The sequence below is a fragment of the Gavialis gangeticus genome, unplaced genomic scaffold (genome assembly GCF_001723915.1).
Source record: "Gavialis gangeticus isolate Ggan-Ray unplaced genomic scaffold, GavGan_comp1, whole genome shotgun sequence".
Taxonomy (NCBI): domain Eukaryota; kingdom Metazoa; phylum Chordata; order Crocodylia; family Gavialidae; genus Gavialis; species Gavialis gangeticus.
Window position 1 is genome coordinate 48,383,626 of NW_017728997.1, and position 9,694 is coordinate 48,393,319.

A 9,694-nucleotide genomic window follows, 5' to 3' on the forward strand; every position below is an offset into this window, starting at 1 on the left:
GTGTGTGCATGCGTGCGTGCGTGCGTGCGTGCGTGCGTGCGTGCGTGCGTGCGTGCGTGCGTGTGTGTGTGTGCGCGCGCAACCCTCAAAAGCTCCCCAAAACTTAAGTGGTCCTCCAGCCCAAATAACTGCCCACCCCAGCTTAAAGTCATCTTTGGGCCACTCTGCACATGCAGGTAAAGGTGCTATGGGATCTAATGCGCAATCCACATAATTGCACCACCTGCCATGCCACATGTATTTGTCAGGAGGCGTGACTGTAGGATCCCGAATCAGATCCCATCATACCTTATTCCCGGTGCAGGGGGAGAGCGCAATTCCATGCTCCCCCCTGTACTGGCAAGAAGCAAGAGCCCACCCTAGGAGCTACGTCAGCTGATCCAGGCTCCCAGCTGTGGGCAGCATGGAGACTACAGCTTACAAAGTATCCCAGCTGAAGGAGTACCTCATGTACCCCCGTGGCTGCAACACTACAGCTGATGTGATGGCTGCACGGTACACCCCTGTGGCTAGGTACCACCTCAGCTGTGGTCTCAGGGCTGCGGGGGTGCATGGTCCACCTTCATAGTTGGGACATTGCCTCAACTATGGCCTCCATGGGTGTATGGACTACCCCCATGGCTGGGAGATCACATCAACTGAGAACCCTTTCAGCTGGGAGCTCCCAGGCTTGGGGGTCTACCTGGATCCCCCTAGCTAGGAGCTCCAAACAGTTGACAGGGCTACCAGTCACAGGGGCCCCGGGCCACATGTTTAATAAATGGCATAATAGGAGACAGCTAAAAAGTTATTACACACGTTTTATGGAATAACGCTGTAGCTTATTCTTCTTTTTATCACACCATTAGTTTACTGAATGTGTCGCCTAGTGACCACTTAAGGTGTGATTAACTGCTTAATCACACCTTAAGTGTAATGTGTAGATATGGCCTTTGTCTTTTAAGTTGCCATGTCTTCCTGGACACATCTAAAGATCTGGTTCTAGATGCCTAATTTTAACCCTCTAAAATTGAAAATCAGAATTTTCAATCAGAACATTCAGAATTAATGGTAGAAATCTATCATTAATAAGTTTTCCATCGTTTCTCTTGGATATCTCACTTGTAATCAAAGATGTTTCTATTTAAATAAGTAATTCCTCCCCAGCAGCCCACATTTCCATTTAGGTTGGTTGGTTCCATGGTGAATTTGTATTTTTGAATGTTTGATAAACTACATCAGACTTGGATGTCAAACACAGTGTGGCAGAGGTACAATGAAGAGTCTACCCAGCTGAGCAAATAGTAACAAAGGAATTTTGAAAGAGAAAAGCATTCACACAGTATGCTTGTAGAGACAGAAAGGGATTTTATAGTTGAAAGGTTCTCTGTCATATGAGAAGAAAAGAGAGAAACAGGGTTGTAGACCAGGGGACAGAAAAGAAACTTGAAAGAAGGAAAAAGAGAAAAAAATTGAGATCAGCTTAAGGGAGATGGAAAATAAAACCAAAGACCATGGGGTGAAACAGGAAACAAAGGTAAAAATTCCACTTGAAATATAAAAATATAGGACATGAGAAGAAGTGAAAGAAGAAATGCAGTACACATATAATTTAAAAGTTGAATAGATACATTATTAAAAAAGATTTATTAATACAAGTAAACCTTTTCATGCTTTTATATAATGAGCTTATAACTGTAAGCTGTGCCACTCTATCCGCTTTGCAAGATTATAACATGACTGCAGAATTAAGAAACAGAAAAAGCTGGATTGTGAGAGGAAAAATCTTACTCAGACACAAATCTTCAATAACAAGACAAGCTCTGTGAGAGTGGTAAGTTAAATTGATTTTTGCATGAATGATCTCTCAAGCACATCAGTAAAAATCCCTGTTTAAATGTCTTACACCTACTTCAGCCTCTGCTAAATTTTCAATCTCACTGAGATTTCCTATCTTCTCCCTGTAAAGATGCCTGTCTTGACATATGTTAACAGACTCAAGCTATGGCAACCGCACATTGTGACAGGCTAAAGTTGCAACCTCCAGGCAAACCAGGAGCAAAAGATACACTGTTGTGCCTCTGCCACTCAACTACTGAGGCTAAACAAAGGATGACTCCCTTGCTGTGGTGGTGTCCTTGTCTAAAACCCACTAGTCATAGAGCACCTTTGGGTGCCTGTCACCTGAAGGGATAGAGCAGACATCAGGACAGCTGGCAGGTGTGTGCCTGGGTAATGAGGCAGAGCCCTGGGATTGGAGGAGGGAGCTAAGCAGCCTCCATTTTAGATCCAGGCTGTCAGGGCTGAAGCAGCAGTCTGCTGCTGGCAACCAGATAGACACCACTCGGCTGGCAGCTCAGGAACACCTCAGAGGCAAGGACAGGAGCTATGGGGATGGCAGGAGGCCCCTGGTCCTGGGCATGACTGAAAACTGCACCATGCTGGGGAAGGATGCCCTGGCAGGGCTGCCTGTGGCAGGGTAACTCTCCAGAAATGCCAGGCCAGTTGCCTCCCCAGGGTGAGGCGATGGGGGCACCTTATAATCCCAGCCCCCACTATCCAGCAGGTCATACTGCAGACACTGGGGCCAAGCACACCTAGGGAGAGGCACCTGAGCCCAGGGGGGCATAAGACCCCGAGACTCTAGCAAGGGGGGCAGAAGTATGTGGCTCGGAAAGGAGCTAGTGGCTGAGTTCAACCCAGTGTGAGGCATTAGGCTAGTGGCCACATACAGTAGGGTGCATGGTGGTGCCTGAAGGGCTGCGTGTGGATTGGCTGGAGAGTGAGTAGCAAAGCCTGAAGGCTGCATAGTCATGGAGTAGGGCAGATTTGAGAGTGGCCTAGTGAGGAGCAGAGTGAATGAGGCCCTATAAGAGGGGGCAGCATGCAAGAGAGAATGCTAGAGGTTCAACAAGAGGCATGAGTTTAGCCTGGCCCTGAGCTGGTGCTATAATCAACATATGATGCCATCTGCGAGGCATGGGACACAGTAAAGGAAAGTAAGAGTTGTGTGTAAACCCCTTGGCACTGAGGTATTAAATGGGCAGCCTACTGCTTCTTACAACAGGTATCCCAACAAGCTCTGGCAGGTGAGACAGGGCAGACTGTCCTAGACAAAGTGGTGGGCCAGTATGGTGACTGCCCACAAGTAGGCGCCTTCGTTACACATAAGTTTTTTTTCCCCACAGAATTCTGTGATTATGCATGCCCATTGTAGGTGGCTATGTGGGCACATGCATTCCTGGCCAGCCACAGCCTTAATGAGTATACTCATTAGCCAAGTGGATGCCAATATGTCCATACTGCATGAACAGGGAACAGAACCACACACTGCAAGTGTAAAAAATGCCAGTTACACAACTGGAAAACTGCCATTTGGGCAGGAGCTGAGACTTGTTTAAAAATCTTGTCCACAAGCAAATTTAGATTCATTTTCTAAAACTGATGTATTTACATTCACAGAAGAGCCTGCATGGACACTTGTATTTCAGTTTAATTTAGGTTTATTTCACTTTAGTTAAAATTGCTCCTTACTGAATCAAGCTAAATTCAAATAAAAGTTGCCACAGATTTTTGGACTGATGTAACTAAATCACTTTAAAATTATTCCTTAGATAAAACTAAAGTATAGCTTTGCATGTAAACAAGCTCTAAGATTTAATACTATAGTTTTTCTTCCCAATGGAAATGCAGATACATTTTATATACTATTTTGCTACATATAGTATTCCCTTAAGAATGGGAGTAGGGATGAGAAACACTGCATTTGCAAATTAAGAAAACCCTTATGTCTCTTGACATAACTGTTTTGTACCTTCAGAAACAAAGATAAAAAAGGAGGTTAGGAAAATCATGAAAGTAATGAAGTTTAACTAAAAATCTTGATTTAAACAAAAAAAAATCCACTAATGCTCTTTTATTTTTCCAAATAGTGTGTAAAAGGACCATTGATTTACTCATTGCACAATACCACAAGCTATGTTTCTGCTTACAATGATATGCTATAACTAAGCATAAAATATTCTGAAGTATTTTAATATTGAAGATGCTTCATTATTTTTGCTCTACAAAACAACTGCAATACTCGATCCTTTAAGTGAAGTATAATGATCACCAAAATACCACTAGAAAAATGATGTTGTTCAAATTTCTGAGAAAAATCAAAATGGAAAAAATTGGATTGCTGGGTACAGCATCAGAGATCCTATACTTTTTATTCCTGATTCTGTCTTCCAGCTTACAGCAGTTCAGACTCCGTAGAACAAAAATGACATATTTAAAAAGTGTAGTGAGAGAAAACCCCCCCAATAATGACATGCTTCAAGTTACTTAAGTGGAATAAAGTGTAAAACATCAGGGATCTAAAGACTCATGTTTCCAACCACTAACTGAAAGGGTTAAGAAGAATGCATAGGGAGGTTATTTAATAATTCTACAGCAAGGACATTAATTTCTCTCTGAAACACCTTCTGTTGGCCAATTTCAAAAACGGTATTTAATTAGGGCAGGAATGCTCAACCACTAACCCACAGACCCATGCTATGCAACCCATGGGGCTCTCCCTCGGTGCAAACGTTTGGAAGCAGGGAAGTAGTGGCAGCTAATTGATTTAAATGACAGGGAAGGTTTTTCACAGGCCCATAAGTGATTTATGAGAATAAGTTCAATTGAAACTAGAAAGAGCATGTTCTCTGAAGTCATTTTGAACATCCTAACCACAATTTATATGATGCTATTGATTGCAAAGACCTAAAATGGGAACAACAAGGTTAGACTTGGCAGATTTAAAGTGGCTTCTTTGTGGTTCTAAAAATCTATTACTGCATCCCAGAGAAATTACAAACAAAAAATCATAATAAAATCATAATCCTTTGCAGAGGAAGCAAAATGACTTGTGTGACAAAAGTGACTTCTGCATTACTGTTTTATCTTACAAGAGCAACTGTGTATTCAAATCCTTACTAGTTCTGTAAGTAAAAGTGTTAAGGTCAACTATGTCCTCGACAGGGACAGAAGAAGGATTTGCTGGCTAGAATTAATATATATTGACAGAGCTGCATGTGGAAGTTTGCACAGTTCCTGGAATGCATTATACCAGCTGCCTCAAGCTAGTACTTCAAATGCCATCTTAACAGGTAACCAAAAGAACACAAAATTGCCAATTAAAAATCATACAAAACATGTGAGATTTTTATGAGATAGTAATTGATACATGACTCCTAGAGCTACACCAACATCAGCAATAATGCTGACACACACAACAGGCCCAATCACTTTATAAACATAGCCTTAGAAACACAATAAAATCTTTAATGGCAGAAAAAAACAGTACAAGAAAGTTAACTTTCAGTCTTTCAAGAGAGATTTAAACATATGAAGCAAATAAGTACAATAAAAAGTGCTCAGGTAACATTTTGCTGAACTCTGCTAGAAACTGGAGCAGTAAGGTATCCCCGAGCTACAGAAATACTGTAGATTGTTTTGATGACTAGTGACTGTGTATGTCAGGGGCTGGCAATGTTTTTGGCCAGAGTGCCAAAAAACCCCACAACTTCAATTTGTAAGATGATGGCATGCCAGGGGCAGATGGTGGGGGAGCTGCAAAAGGCCAGATGCTTGTTGTGGCAGTGCAGCTCTGGCCCCTTCCCCAAAGCATGCATGCCAAGCAAAATGTCTGTGTGTGTCACACTCTGGCACATGTGCTGGGGGTTGCCTACCCCTGGCGTATGTGCTAGATTCTGTCTTCTCAAGTGAAAACAGAAGGCTCTAGTATCTTCCAGACACAGATACCAGATATATAAGAAATAATGCTGTGTCCAGCTTGAGGTAGAACAGAGAGATCAGCAAATACAGAAATAGTAGCATGACCTAGATAAGAACCTAGATATCTTCTAGGCTAGAAACAGAAATTACACATAACCCAGTGTAAGCAATCAGAGACCAGTTCAAATCTATAACAACTTCAGTGCACACAAACTGCTTTCAAAGTGGCCTTAACCAGGTTACGGTAAACTTGGATAGATGTAGTATCAGACTTAACTGATTTAGGTTAAATTAGTTTATTGAACTTCTATCCCTGATCCTCTCCAGATTCAAGTTGACTCACAGTCCCCCAGCACCCTAGAATGCTTTGCACCTTCCTTGTAAACCCCATCTTGTTGGGTGGGAGAGCTAGCCTTGACTCAAGTTGTCTACTCCAACAGAGCAGAGAAGTACCCTCTAGTGCTCCCTGGCTTCTGGCCTGGGCCACCGCAGGCATGTGGCTGCACTTCTGGAATCAAAAAGTGAATGTGTGTTCACTTGCTTATCGGTTTAATCTATGCAATTTAGACTAATCTGCAAAGATTGAATCGATTCAGCCTTGGGCTTTTTGATTGTCTGTACTTAGCCCTGATGCTGAGGATGAGTCCATTTTAGGAGACAGAACACCTGAGATCACAAGGATCTAGACCTTTTGCAGTAGTAAAGGTTCTGTGCAGTCTTCTATGTCCACTGACTGAAAAAAGTGGTGCCAGTGTACTCTCTTGAGTCTGATATACAGCAGAACAGGAAAGGAATCACACTTACCATGCAATGGTTAAAATAAGAAAAGAAAATCCTCTGTTTGATCAATTAAATAAAGAAGCTTCACCAAATAATTTTATTTTCACAAAATACATCTTAGAATTCTAGCAAGACAGAAGGAAATGTAAAAAGAATAAAATGAGGTAGTGTAGTGGGGCTAATTCACTTCTTGCCAACTGTTCTCTCTCAGGTTCCTGTAGAGAGTCAGTATAGCAATAACAGTTTGAAACAAGACTGGTACACACAAGCTACAGAATGCTTGCTACTTCAACATAATCACTGAAGTCTGTCTTTTGTCTATGTATTTGGAATTGAATGGAGTTTGCAGGAAGTTCTTTTCTAATATACAAATCACCTTTTTTTGAAGATTCTTTTAATGACATTTTTCATAGAGCTGAATGATATACTTCTGGCTCTTAACACCATTGTGTCTTCCTATTGGAATAAAACCATAAACTTTAACATAAAAAAGTTGCTTAAAAATTATTTCACCTTTTCTATGAAGCACCTCGAACAAAATCTGTGGAATTGGCTTTTTACCTAAGAAAACAAAACAAAAGGTGGGAAATTGTAGAGCAGACTATTGTGGAACCAATTAATGATGGGAAGACTAAGTTTTACCTCACTCTGCCAATGAATGAGTTCATTTTCCCAGTGAAGCGGTCATGATATTAGAGAAATAAGGTTCTTCCTTCGAAGAGGAACATTAGTTTTGACTCATCCAGGCAGGAGGTTCCTGGTTATTCCTTACTTATTGAGATACACTACCAGCCAAGCTTATCTGCCTCAATTTCCTGGGGCATGGAGATGAAACGGGGGCCCTAAATTAAAGCAGTGGGTTTTAAAAAAAACACTACTTCAAATTTAGGGCTGATTAAGCCCCTGTGCTGAGCACACACCCCTCTGACTTACCTGCCTCTCTGGCAGGGAGGAGAGGGCAAGCTGTCAGTGGGCAGAGCAGTCCCTGGGCTGTGGGGAGCTGGTGCTTCCCTCCATAGTAGCGGCTGCCTCCCCACCCCAGGCAGAAGCAGGCACCTGGCTTGGGCAGTCCCGGGGGGCACCGCACCCGCAGAGGGAAGCACCGGGCCCCCACACAGCTCAAGCAGGTAGGCAGGCTCCAGGGGGTAAAAAAAGATAGGCTCACCACTTTTCTTGGGCGGAGCCTGCCTTACCGGGCTGCATGTGCTGGATCAGCATCAAAACTTGGGACAATCAGGACAACCTCAAATGTGTCGTCTGTTTACACCCTTAGCTGCATAAGCCTGCTTAGAGCCCGCTGGGGCTCTGCTGCCACAGCTACACTGACATTTGTACTCAAGCTTGCTGAGTTAAAGCTAGCTCAGGAAAAACTACATGAACTGCAATTACACTTTTGGATTACAGTACAGACATAGCCATACACTTGAGAAGAGTAGAGATTTGTCAAGGTGCATTTTGGTGGTTATGTGCAAGTTTTGGCTGGTGTACAAGAAAAGTTAGGTAGCAAAAAAGAGTGGCATTCCTGTGAGAGTCCTGCTTTCAGTTCCTGGGAACCTACCTAAGTCAGAGGCCCTTTGGCTGTGGCCATCTGCTTTCTGTTAGTTACAGGTGAAGTAAAGCAGAAGCTAGTACTGATACACATTTCAGAAAATTATGTGCATAAAACCTGAGGGCCAGAGAGATTTAGTCAGACTGAGCTCATGACAAAGCCACAGATGAGCACTTAATGTTTCCCACAGCAGCTTTTGAAATCTTCCCTGCAGGATGGATCTAGGAAGAGGAGTTGGTCTGTGAGCCAGATTAAGCACACAGAACTGCTTTGCAGGCCAGATGAGTGGCACAGGATCAATCTGTAGGCCAGATCCAGGACACGGGACCAGTCTCTGAGCTAAATCCATAGTGCAGGGCATTATCATCTGGCCCACTGAGCTCCCCATGGGTCTAGGGGACAGGATGAGTGGTGCAATTAATGCTGCCACTGCATCCAAGCCACCACATTTCTGCACTCATGAGGATCTCTTCATGTCAGGTCTCCTACAAAGCAGTTCTTTTCTTTAATGAAAGGGAGTGGCCACAATCATCCATGTCACTGTCTGCTCTTAACTGGACTACTGAAATGCATTATTATGATGGCTAGCCTTGAAGCCTACAGAATGTTATTTTCCTGTTTATGGGTGCGAATGGATGCAGCAAGGTTTACTTGTGTTCGGTAAAATGCAATGGCTTTCCATTTCTGTCAGGTAGGTGGTTAATCATATTCTTATTCTTCATTCATCATGTTTACCACATGACTCAGCAAAAATAAGGAAAACAAGTACAATTATTTCCTTCTTGTATATATTTCGCCCTTCCTTCCTCTCCTCTCTAGGCTCCCTTCAATCTCTTCCTTGCAACTCCCATTTCCCCATAAAAGGGGGGTTTCTTTAAAAGCTCATGTTGGACTGTCATTTCCTTTAGTAACAATTCAAAGGTCTCGAAGTGAGTATAGAGCTTGACTTATAGAAATACAGGAAAGCAAGACTGTGTACCTAGCCTAACAAAAGGTAGGGGATATGATTGGCTTTCTGTAAATACACCATAGAGAGAATAGAAAAAAGCTACTTGTCAGAGCAAGAACTATAAATTAGATATGAATTATTTCAGAATTGAAATTAGAAGAATGTTCCTTATCACCAGACCAGTGAGGTTCTGGAACAGCTTCCCAATAGGAAGAGTGGGGACAAGAAAACGGACTAATTTTAAAATGGAACATGATGTACCTATAAACAGAATTACATGACATGGATTATGTGTACATCATGGTGTAGCATCTCCTGGAAGAGACATTTCTGAGCATGCCCTACTCCCTACATGCTCCGAACTCAGAAATATATTGGTGAAGCTTCTTTGGGTTTCTCCCCAGTATTGCTCTCAAGCATGGCAGAGCCAGATCTCAAGAGCAAATACAGGGAGTAGGGAGGAGGGAAGATGCCCTGGAGTGTCTTTACCAGCATACCATATCCATGTACTTGAATTCAAGATGATTCCCCAATAATTAAATTATATACATGGAAAATTTGGAAAATTGTTACAGTTTTCCAGGTATAGGATCTAACTGTTGGATGGTCATGTTAAATTTGTCCCCTGCACCACTGTGACAGGGCAAGCAGCAACAGAGGCCAGAAGCAGTGCA

The 9,694-nt window shown here is 42.6% G+C and overlaps 1 protein-coding gene across 1 annotated transcript in view; it reads right to left on the minus strand.

Annotated features, from left to right (window-relative positions):
* DOCK3 (dedicator of cytokinesis 3) overlaps positions 1-9,694 on the minus strand; it is a 791,467-nt gene that overhangs the window by 216,824 nt on the left and 564,949 nt on the right. The gene's annotated exons all lie outside the window — the stretch shown is intronic.